This window comes from Hesperophylax consimilis, chromosome 15 (assembly GCF_061612785.1).
Source record: "Hesperophylax consimilis isolate HC1 chromosome 15, BYU_Hcon_1.0, whole genome shotgun sequence".
In the NCBI taxonomy this organism is placed as follows: domain Eukaryota; kingdom Metazoa; phylum Arthropoda; class Insecta; order Trichoptera; family Limnephilidae; genus Hesperophylax; species Hesperophylax consimilis.
The window spans coordinates 8,641,345-8,654,695 of NC_142850.1; positions in this window are offsets into that span (position 1 = coordinate 8,641,345).

The following is a 13,351-nucleotide window of genomic DNA, read 5'->3' on the forward strand; positions in this document are numbered from 1 at the left end:
TGGTAACGCATTGGACTGCCATTCCGAAGGTCGCGGGTTCGAACCCGGCGTGCGCAAATAAATTTTATTTGATTAATTTGTGTTATTTCACAATTAATTAATTAAAATAATATATAGTATATTTGCGGCACGTTCCAGAGTGGAAGATACTACCAGTATCGCCCTGGTGTAAGACCACCATTCAGAATTGAAACGTTGCTCCAAATGGCTTTAGCCGTGTTTAGTGACTGGATCTGAATAGCCAGGTACTTCCCCACCTTCCTCTTTCCCTTCCCCACTTACCTTCAGCCTCACAACATCCCCCAATTGGGGATGCCATAGTCTCACTGGCTCCAGACGGGAGCAGTTGGGACTCTTGTGAGGTATTCACTATAAAAAATAAAAAAAACAATCAACATGTTTCGTGAACATTATGAAATATAAAAATGTGAAATTTATTAAAATAAAAAATAAATAAATTTAAACTTTTCTTGTCGGTGCTGTCAACTGGGTGAACATCTCTAATTACTAAAATATCTCTGTTAATATATACGGAGAAAACTTACTGATATAAAATATTGCTAATTTATTTAAACATCTGGTCGAATTAATTGAATTTTTGTTATAAACGGGACTGCAGTTCTTTAGCGAATGAATTGACAGATTTCCTCAGTGAAACACGAATGTTTTATGGGGATGTTTATATATTTGTTCTTTGCGTCACTACATTTATTAGAATAAGCGCTTCTGAAAGAACACGTGTTCCGATGTATTTTGAATTTACTGATATTTTATTTGTAAATAGCGTGCCGTCACGTGTTTAACAGGATTTTAATAAATAAGCGGTACCTAATCATTTTTCTTTGTCTACTAGAGTTAATATTTTAGGTATTCCTAAACATTTTAAACCATACATTTATGCATTGCGTCAACGGAGTGTACGGAGCACGAAGTATTTTTGTGCACCGTAAGGGAAGGGTTAATATGAAAAAATAAATTTTAATTAAATTTTAAAGAATACCTGACATCATTAAATAAGTTAATTTACACAAATTTCGACTACCATAATACGGACATTAGGGTGGAGTGACATTGCAAAAATCAAATCTCGGTATTGTAATAGCTGCCAAAAGATGCTTCATGTCATTCATATTCTCGTAAAAATACTTAAAAAAATCTAAACTTATGTCTTCATTCAACAACCTAGCGATTTCGTAACGTAAAAAACGTAAATTTATCCTTTTTTTCCCAAAATCTGAGTACTGTCTCAAAAATATAAAATAATATCCATTACTTTCAATTGCATTTACCTTATTGAACATTACATGTTTTATAAAAAAAAAAACACTGCATAAATTGCTCTTAAACTAGTGAGTTTGTGAGCGCTGTGGAGGTGGGGGGGATAATTTCGCTCCTATTGTTTCGTCGCAGAAACTAGATGCGACTTGCATCTAGTTTCGTTTCGGCTACCGCTGACCGTAGACGTGTTAGAATCCTTGTCCGATTAAATTTTAACACACATAATTGTTGTGAAAATGAATGCAAATTACACGAGAAGCAAAATTTTATGTCCAATATTCGGGGCACCAACTGAAATGAACTCTCAATTGTTACCTACTGTCTCAGAAGTGATTAAACATTATTTATTTGTTCTTACGATATGAGCGTAATCTTAACTCTACAAAAAAATCGTCAGTATTCGAAATAAAATGTGTTATATCTGCAATTGTTGAAGGAATTTGGAAGCGCGCTTCTATTCCCATTGTTTCACACAATCGAGTGATGAAACTGATCCAAGATCATTATAACGAATACTTAAAACTTAAAAATTGGCCAGAAAAAAGTGTGCATTATTATGTTAAGTTAAATTTTTATAAAATCAAAATGAATAAACTTTTCGATATTGCTTCATGCAAATGTACTCGTAACAATCTGAATATGTGTTCCTGCGAAAAGACGCGCAAGGTACCCACCAAAGAACAAGCATTCCTTGAAGACCAAAGATCCTCGAGAAAAATGATGCTGGGAGCAATAGACACCGACACAACAAAAAAATTACATCGGAAAATGAGGATGCAAGCTCGTTTATCTGAACTTGCTTCGAAGGTCAGCTCATCTAAAGCATCAGCGACAAAACCACGTCAACCCTTTTTTGATGAAAACCAATAATTTTCTTCACATTCTTCGCAACCTCCAGAAAATTCCCGTATGATGTTAAAACTCCCCACTTTGGCCAGAATCTGCGATCAGTATGGTTTGTCAGACATTTCGGCATCAGCTGTTGCAAGTGCTACATTACAAGATTTTGGCATAGTAACCGAAGACGACTCTAAAATGGTGATTGATAGGAGCAAACTCAGACGAGCTAGACAAACGTGTCACACTTCTTTAATAAAAACATGGCAGATGTCGTCGGAGTCAACAAAAATTCGAGGTCTATATTTCGATGGAAGGAAGGATAAAACACTGTCTCAGGAAAAAATAGGGGATAGATATCATCGGAGAACGATTTCAGGAGAACATTATTCCATTTTATCTGAGCCGGGGTCTCAATGTGTTGGACATGTTACACCATCATCAGGAACTGGCAAAAACATCGCAAAGAGTATGTTACACCATTTAAAAGTGAACGGTTTTAATTTGAATGATTTATCAGCGATTGGATGTGATGGGACTGCTGTCAATACAGGCAAAAGAAATGGAACTATTAGATTCATGGAATTGGAATTAGGTCATCCGTTACAATGGTTTATCTGTCAGCTGCATGCAAACGAACTTCCCCTTCGCCACTTGTTTCAACACTTAGATGGTGCTACAACAGGACCTAAAGGGTTTTCAGGACCTATTGGAAAACTTCTTTCAAGCAGCTCTGAAAACACCGTAATAAATTATTCACCAATACACTTTGAGATGCACAAACTCAACACAGAGGAATTGAAAAATTTGAGCACGGACCAAAAATACTTGTACGAAATATGTTTTGCAGTTACAACAGGTCACTGCCCACCAAATTTAGCAAACCGTCATCCAGGTAGTATTTGTCACTCACGCTGGTTGACGACAGCAAACTCAATACTTCGATTATATATAGGAACAACTAACCCTTCAGTGAACCTAAAAATTCATGCTGAATATTTTGTTAAAGCATATGCTCCGACATGGTTTGAGATAAAGAGGCACCCGTCGTGTAAAGATGGGGCATTACATGACTATAATAAAACTCACCCGATATTTGAGCACCGATCTACGAGATATAATTAATCCAGTAATTCAAAGAAACGCCTATTTTTGCCACCCGGAAAATCTGCTACTATCCATGATAATGGATGACAACGTTATTGTAAGAGAATTGGGTTTGAGACGAATATTAAAGGCGCGAGATAGATGTCCTAGTCCATCTGTTGTTAGAGACTTTATTATTCCAACAATAAACTTTTCAGCAAGTAAATATTACGATATTATCAACTGAAATCAGTAATGACGACCTAGTCAAAATGATAAATAATTTCGGTGAAGAAAAGGACAGTATTGAATTTCCCAGATTTCCCTGCCACACTCAAGCAGTCGAGAGGTGCATCAAATTAGTTACCCAGGCATCGTTGTCTACAGTTGGGCCTGAAGCAAGAGATGGATTCATTCGGGCGACAATAAAATCTAGGCATATAATGCCCGAATTTCACACCAAATCTCATTTCAAAACACGATAAATATTATAAAACTTCGATAATGTTTAAAAAATTCTCTTTGTTAAAGTATTTCATTTAATAAAAAAAACATGTTTCTCAAAAACACGAAAAAAACAATAAAAAATCAATAATTCTCTTCAAAAAACCAAAAATAGACCCCGCCTTGAAACTATGGTAATTTTATTTTTATTTTCAGATGTGTTATGCACCTTATTAGCTATAAAACCCCTAATAAAATTGTATTTTTGCTATGAATATCGCTTGTTTATAATGCTTGGCAGAGTTTTCAGCGACTTTTTTCATACAATTTTTTTCTAAATATAAATGTGCTGGTTGTTGAATAAAGGAATGTTTCGATCGAGTTGATTTTTTTAGACGAAAGAGGTGTTATATAAAGGCAACTTTTTTTTGCTATTACAGTACTGGCATCTTTAAAAAAAAAAGTCCCATACAACGTCACTCCACCCTAACGGACATGTGTCTAGTGTGGTAGTCGAAAAGCATGTAAAAAACCTGTATCCAAATATATTTTTATGAATAAGGAAAAAAAATAAAAAATAAATTGAGAAAAAAGTTACAGAAACTAAATACGAAAAATTTATTCATGGAATCCTCGAAAATGTACCTTTTAAAAATGAATTATTATTTATCCTTGAAGAAAATTTCACATCAGATTATCTTCAATGTTAATGCAATTAAAAGTAATACCACGATGTCTTTAATCACAATCTTAATGGGATCAACCTACATTGCCCCAAAAATGCAGCCCTCCTAAATTGGGATAAATTTCTTTTCAAGAAGCTGCCTCGCTAAGATAAAAAATGCCTAATGATGTGGGTTGACCATTACAACGTATCCACCGCTAATCTTCTGGGAAACTTTTACAACGGTAGGCAAGATGTTTTATAAACTCGTAACCAAACATTTAATATGTTACATATTTGTTGGGTGTCGTAAGTTTGGGCGCGCGACAGAATTTGAAATGTCACGTGATCAAGTCAGTGCCATGAGCAACGATAGTTTCGAAATGGCGGCGATTGCTTTTGATATTCGTTATTACTACTGATTTCTGTGTATGAAAGCATATTATTAAATGAACAAAGCGATTAGACTATTTCAAACAGTTTTGAAGTTCAAGTTGGTTCTGATTCTGAATTAGTATAAAAATAACACCTTTGTTAGTCCCAAAACTGCGATTGGCTGAAAGATTGAAAACTGTGCCCATCCCGCAGAGTCCCTCCATCCATACTTTGGATGCTGAGCTTCCCTTATTTTCTAGGCTTAAAATAAATATAATTGCATTTAAAATATTATTTATTTATTCCGAATATTTTTATTTTATTTTACTTGGTACTGCGATTAAATGACACCGTTCCAAGCTCAGAGATTTAAAACACACAACAACAACACGACGCTATGCACGGAGCGTGTCGAAATACATAACATAATGTACTTACATTATCAATGCTCAAATATCGCGTAAACACACAGACACCAGCAACAGTGTTCATTCTCTATTTCGTTTCGTATCCACGAAGCTAGAAATAGTTTGATATTCGCGCATGTGCAATTAGCTCCACCTGCATAGTTCTGTCCAGTACGAATACGTATTCGACACGATCATCCAAAGCATAAAAATGTCTTTAATGCTTAGAGGCGTAATGCACAGAATAGCATACCCTAAGCGAGTGGATTGTTTTAGTACGATTAAAAATTTCGCGTGACCATTTTTGTCAGTTTGGCCTGAATAACTGATACCGATTGAAACATTGAATATATTTCTATTACTTAATTCATTAATTTATTTTCGGACCTGTTTGGATATTGTGGGGCGTAAAGCATTTATAGAGCTAATATGACAGACTATTCTTTTCAGAGTCTATAGATTTGAGTATTTGATAAAAGGTGTATACTTGAGCATCTCTTCAAAAAATCGACCATTGTTAGTGCCTATGTGGAAGTAACCCAGAGGCAGGCCAAGGGAGAAGTGGACGTAGTACATAGGTAAAGATTGGTGAAGGAAGGGATGGCCTGAGGACTGCGACGAATGCCAAATATTTGAGATATTAATTTAACCTATGAAAGGCATAAGTAAAACAAAAACAATTAAAATGAGATCCGTTAAAGCCATTTAATATTGTTTATTACATAAGGCATCTCATAGATACATTATTCCTGTATATTCAATACTCGGAGTGACTAGATAAGATTCAATTTAATATACCTGCGAGCTCCACGTACTCTCCACAGTCCTTCACAAAGTGGATCAATGCAAAAGTAAATGTTAAAAAAAGTTTTTGGTTGAACTGACTATGTAATAAATACAATAACTTGATATCAAAAGTGAACATTTTCAATTTTGAGATGAATAAATATAAAAAATTAATAAAATATTTTTTTTCTTACATGTCGTGAGTTACTTAACTGTTGTTTTTTTTAAAAATAATTCTGTTATTAATTTATTTTTTTTGTCATTATTTTTTATTTTTAATAATATGTTTACATGGTACATAATTCATTTTACATAATTTAATCTGTTTATGTACATCCCGTCTTCCTTTTACATCATATACTATGTTTTTTTGTTCGTTTTACATAATTCAGTTCATTTCAACACGAAAAGTCCATAATTGGACATATTTTTGGTATAATGGGAAAATTTTTGAAATTTAACTGATAATTATTAAATACTTAAATAAGTACCAATTCTTCAAATTCAGCAATTAACAAATAAAATATGTTAGCATCATAATAATAACGAAAACCTACGCTGGACTGACCACATTAACAGAATAACATACAAACTCAAAAATCTTGAACCATATCAAAAACATTTTCCCACGCACCATACCAAGATCCATTTTATTTGGCTCTTTCCCAATCTTTAATCAGTATATTATGTACACAATGTTTCTAAAACCTGTTCACCCCAAACCGAACAAACAATTTAATTAGCATGTATATTTTGTTTTTAGTTCTACTAAATGTAATTAGTTGGTAATGTTTTTTAAATACTGAAACGTTAAAGAATTGTGCAAGTATAGATTGCCAGGGTAGTGCCCGATTATTGTTTTGTTGAGAGTTTTTCGGGTGGCTGCCCTGCGATCGGTTGGACGAGCGGGCTAAATAACGTGAGTAGGAAGGTCGGGGTGACAATACGGGAGAGGACGATTCCGCGGTGTGCCTTGCGTTTTGAATGAAGGATACAGACTTTCCGTGTAGACTAACCAAACATAAAACAGACGTTTTGACTCCTGCGAGAGATCGGCCTGTTCTTTGTTCGAGTGTTGTTGCCAAAATTGCCACAAACACGAATGTTGTGAACTTTATGATACAAATTTATACAAGAGGCACCTAGAGACACAGGATGACTTAATATAAGTGACCTGGCTCGGTGTATTTGACAAGGCAAACTAATGCTATTTAAGTCAAAATATAGTACATAATATAATAAATTGGGGTCAGAAAGTTGAGATCTTAAGATTTTACATACTCAATGTGACCGAAAGGTGTTATGTATGATACATTGTTATTGATGAGGAGGACAAATCGGTGTTTGTTCTCCTTTACAACAACCTTTTTCAGAATTGACGTGTCAATATCAAATTCTGAAAAACAGCAAATTAGAGCAAATGGGAAAGTTGAGCGCCATTCAATTTTTTAGACAAAACTGAAAAAACTTTAAAAAAGGTAATTGTAACTTTTATTTGTTACACCTATGTAAACTTGAATCAAATGACGATACCAAACTGGAATTTACACACGCATTATGATTACAAGTTACAGGGGTAGAAAATTCACCTCAATTGGGTGTATGTTGCAAAGGGTCATTGTTTTATGTACGATGGAGCCCAATGCAACAAATGTGACGAACAAATGTGAAAGAACAATGTGAAAAACAGAGAACATGAGAAAATTAAAAAACATTTACATACAATGTTGTACGTGACTTTTTGTGGTAGTTACGACAAAAAATAGTTATGTATTTAGTGTCGCAACTGTCAGAATGGTGACGACTAACAATTAATGTCCAGGGACGCGACTCCGGGAGCATCAATTGTTTGGGAAGCAGAAAAGTCTCTTGACTGGAATGATATCAATTCCAGAGAAGAATACGTACAAAATATGAGTACAATTTATATACATTACACGGTGAGGTGTGACAAAGAAACAAAAATAACAAAAGGTTTATACAAAAGAGCATAGTAGTACATGTATGGGTGAGAAATGATTAAAAAAAACCACAGTTGACACTTCTGTGTTTTTAGAAAAAATGAGAAGGTTACCTTGCAGAGGTCGAAATGCGGGTTTTTATATGAAACTTACGCGATAAGACGTGCTATTTGTCTGCACGAGGGCCAAATCTCGTGGGACAAAGGTAGAGCCAAAAGTTTGTTAGCTATGTGTGTGGTGACCTAGTGAAGGTGGTGTCCATTGTGTCCACACCAGAGGCGTCCGATAGGGTATATACTACATCTGAGATTTTTCTCAGCACTTTTGCTTTAATAAAGCGAGGAGCTAGTTTTGCAGAGAAGTACAAAGCACCTTGTGAGAGTGTGTTGTTGCGTCTCCAAACTGTGTCGTTTTCCTTAAAGGTAACATGTTTCCTGCGTAGATTGTGTCTGTTTGTGTCAGCAATTATACTGCCGGGTTGAAATTGCAGCCCTTTTATGTATTTCCTGTTGTAGAATGTTGCGTACTTAATCAGGACGTTTTTGGTTTTGTTGAAAGGAGAAATATTCCTGTCTTTTAATTCCTTTTCTAAACTTTGCGTACTTTGAGAGCAGATGTTGGCTATTATGCCTAAGGTGTTGTTTTGAGGATTCATTTTGTGGAAGTTGATTTAGACTTTGTGAGAAGAAAAAGAATTGTCTGAGTGTGTGGCTAGTTGTTTTTCAAAAAAATACCAGGGGTTTGCTTGTGATGGTAGGTGAAGAATTTTGTGAAATTTTTCAAAGTCCCAGTATGAAAAAAAAAATGGCCAGCGGTTTCCTTGTGTTTTTGATGGAAAAGTCCTTGAGATGTGTGTTTTTGAAAAATTTCCGAAAAAAATTTCAAAGTTCTAATTTTGGAAAAAAAAAATGGCCAGCGGTTTCCTTGTGTTTTTGATGGAAAAGTCCCTGAGATGTGTGTTTTTGAAAAATTTCCGAAAAAATTTCTAAGTTTCAATTTTGGAAAAAAAAAAATGGCCAGCGGTTTCCTTGTGTTTTTGATGGAAAAGTCCCTGAGATGTGTGTTTTTGAAAAATTTCCGAAAAAATTTCTAAGTTTCAATTTTGGAAAAAAAAATGGCCAGCGGTTTCCTTGTGTTTTTGATGGAAAAGTCCCTGAGATGTGTGTTTTTGAAAAATTTCCGAAAAAAATTTCAAAGTTCTAGATGAGTGAAGAAAATTTTTGAAAAAAAATTTCCAAGTTTTTGATTTGTGAAAACAAAACGGCCAGGGGTTTCCTTGCAATTTTAGTGGAAAAGTCCCTGAGATTGTGCGTTTTGAAAAATTTCTGAAAAATTTCTTGGTTTTGAAGAAAAAATTTTTGAAAAAATTTCTTCCGAAAAAAAACAAAAATTCAAAGTGCAGATTTCGAGAGAGTATTGTTTGTTTTTTCAACAATTATTGGAGGGTTTGTTTGTGATTCGTGACCAATTGTCTGAATTTAAGCAGAACCAGTGTTTGGTTATTTACTCGTAAAATTCCCTTTCCCTTGGACAATCGACAGGTTTTTTAGGAGGAGAAGCGCCGAGAGTCCGGGTTTACGTCAATCGCGAATCTCAATTATATGTAAAGGGTAAGTCGGCTTTCAAGACTTTTCTTTCAAAAAGGATACTCTACCCACCTTTATTACATATAAAGCGGAATTATCAAATGACAGAAGGGCTTTAGTTTCCTTGGTTGTGTATTTTGCAGAACGATGCTGGCTTATGGTTCCACGAACAAGAAATTTATTTTGTATCATGTACAAGATTTGAAACTGTTGAATTGTAGATTATTGTAGCTCATTCTCTCTAATAATTGCACTTGGAAAGTAAACCATTGTGGTTTTGGATCACTATGTGATGTTTGAGATGTCCGAAAAGAAGTAAACGTTGATTGCGAACTTTGTGATAGAATACCGGTACTTAAAATTTTGTCGAGTGACGATTCGTAAAACTTGTAATTTAACACCGAATAGTTTTAATGTGACACGGTTGTTTTAGATTTGACGCGATGGTTTGTAGAACAGCTATGATTTATTGGAAGAAAACATTGTTATACAAAGGTTAATACAAAACAAGGCATGAAAACAGAGTGAAGGAGTACAAGATTATTTCCAATTTGACCTCCCGATGGACGATTAATTAACCAAAGAAAACCCACGTTTTGCGTCAGTGCTAAGTGTTGGTTAACCCGGAGTCGAACCAGGTAATTAGTTGGCTAAGCTCAGTAAAAAGGTAGGCAGATGAGACTCGTGTACTATCAGGGGTAGGCAGTTCCTTTAATCATTAGCTCGTCCATCGGTTAGGAGGTTGGAAAAGGTTAACACACAATAATAATACAATGGGTAGAAAGGCACAAGGTATATTAATTATCTCGAGAAATACAGGGGTGACATAGATCTTTCTACTCTCTCCTCTAAATTGACGACGACCGGATGAAGCGTGGATTCTACATGAAGTTACAAGAATTGAACACAAGAAAGGGGATAGGTTGAAAGCTTACGATTCGCCTTGAGATGCGGTACATCATGTTGACTCAGGTTTCCCGCGCTCAAAAGCAGCGGTACTGTTGATGTGGTGATATGCACTCGGGATTTTACACGGGAACGGGACTCCATTGAGTTTAGTTTGAGCCGAGATAATAATCATGATTGGTAATTGATAGCGAAATGCATCTAGTTAGAAAACTGGAACGAGATCGCGTTCGTTATCGCGTAATTATGCAAGTCATGTTCGCGAGTAGTTTTTCGCCTTCGCGAGCGACAGTGATGTTTAGACCAAGGTCGGTTCTGCACTGGCGAAGCGCGCTTAGGGCCGGCCCGTGTTGACTCTAGCAGCCTGGGTGGTCCGTGCCGATCACGTATTTTGACCATCTGGCCGCGTGTGTTGAATACGCCGCAACTAGCTGTGAGGGGAAGTTGGGGTAACTACGCCTTATTTAATTTAATAGGGAGACTGTATTACGTAACAATGTTCACAAAACACTTCTGATAAACCATACGGATACTGGTTATTAACACTTTTTGTAAAATGTAAGCTGTGTGAACGAGAATAGATATAATTATATAAATTAAAATATTAATTAAAAACAATTGTGTATGAATGGTGTACAATATTAAGAAAGGAACGCATAGATTGATCGAAGAAGAAAGAATTGTCACGGGAATGCTTATATTACTACTCTACAGATGACGTCGAATTTCCCTCCGAGGCCATTGATAGGAACATTGTAATAATTTCAACGTACACCAACACATCTTCAATTTCCAGAAAGGAATATAACAATATTCACAATTTTGTAGGGTAATTGTAATATTTCGAATGTTACCCGGAACACGGTTAAAAGAGTATTATTTGTTGTACCTGCCCGGGGTTATTAGATGTTATTACATTCCGGTTTAACACAATTTTGTGGGAAATATTTAATTACGAGTAACAAATTATTAAAGATTTTACGAAATATCGCGGTTCTAAGCCGGAGGTTTTCGTACTTGACGCTATGAAATGCTTAATATCAAGATGTATTCACGCTAAGAAATCTTTATTTATAAGTGCATCTCACTACCTGAGTCAGTCTGTCCTAATATTTAGAAAATACGCATATTTCTATCCATATTTTAAACTTTCGTGTCAATCATAGGCATCCAAATTAATAGCAGAGCCAATCAGAGAAAGGGGAACAAAGCAACTTGCCCAGATTGCGGGAGGCCGCGTGACCGTTCCACTTTCGGTGATTTGTAAATAAATGAATCTGAAAGTATACAGGCAACTCGCATTGTTATGTCACTATTCAATGAATAATGGCAAACCTTTGCCTTGCTTTAACGAACTTTACTTTTCTGTGTATGGTCGGTTATTTCAATGTGTGTTATTCGGTGGCCAGTGAACGACCAATGTCATAGTTTATTCAAAGCATTTTTGTACCTTCTTGGCAACAAAAATACGGTCCAGCCCATCAAAATAATACCGAGATTTCATGTTAGGGCAAGTCTTTCAATTAAAATGCCTGTTCGGATTGTGGTATTTCATGCAATAAACGTATTAATAACCGTTTTTTACTGAGAATAGACCATCCTTAAACGTTGTGTTAGGTCGCAGTTATAGGAGAGTGTGTTATTTTCATATTTTAGGTTTTAAATGAAAACTAACTTCAATTCTACATTTATAGTTTCAAATATAAGCATTTAAATCTTTAAAATGTACCTCTAATTACGTTAATCATATCTCTGCATTTTGTAAAATGTGTAAATGTTTTAGTTGAAAAACCATACAAATTTATAATATGGCCTTCTAGAAATATAAAAATGGGGAGAGTTTTAGAAAATTTAATGCAAACAATAAATTCTAAATTAACAAATAATTATAATTCGTAACATTAATACCAACCAAAAAAGTTAATTAACAAATGTACGCATTTGCAATGTGCGTAAACCATTTTCCAATATTTTTTCGGTCCCTTCGCCCGAAGGTTTATTGAATCAGGATGATTGATCACTATGATTAAATAAAATGAAGGATTAGTTTCTTACCTCGCGTATAATAGAAACCATGGTAGGCCCTCGCAGGGAAATACAGGCGAACTTTAATAATGTGACGAGTTTAGGCGGGGTTTTAAAAATAATCATTCTTGTCTTGTACCCCATGTAAATGCCATGTAGATTTAGGTAGAGGCGGGACAACGACCGACTGATGCTGCATTTTGCGTGGGCGAAAGCGATTCGAAACGCCCCGCTGCCGTTACTTCGTTCGTTTCCCATAATTCGTGGCTTTTTGTCTATAGTATAGTTTTTGTCTATAGTATAGTTTTTGTCTATAGTATAGTTTTTGTCTATACTATATCTATGTGTATACCCAGTGTTCCGTAACGCCAATTGCTTTTGACAGGCCGTGTACTAACCAATCGTATCGTCAGAATTTGAACTGTGTAGTTGAGAATCTACGCGAAACGAAATCTTTCATCGTTACTAACGAGGACCGGCTCCACGAAGAGGTCCAGCGACTGTGGGAGTTAGACACCATTCCCCAGTCTTCACACCTCACTCCTGAGGAACAACTTTGTGAACAAATGTACTGCACTGACCACTCACGGGACGGATTTTTGGGAAGATACATCGTATCCTTGCCTTTCCGAGAAAGGGGAAGGGATATCTCTTTTCCAGGGTCGCATGAGATCGCTTTACGTAGATTCCATTCCCTCGAGCGCGAACTCATAGCAAATCCAACCTTACGTGAACAATATTCTGTTTTCATGACTGATTATTTACACAGTGGTCCCATGACTCGTGTCCCTGGAAAAGATTTGCACAAGGGAAAGTATCACATACCTCATCATTGCACTCTTCGTCCAGGCAGCGCTAGCACTAAGTTAAGAGTGGTTTTCGACGCCTCAGCGACGGATGTGAACGGATCCTCGTTAAATGATACCTTGCTTATCGGTTCAAAGCTTCAAAAGAACCTGCTGGAGCTTTTGTTAAAATTCCGTATACCATCGGTAG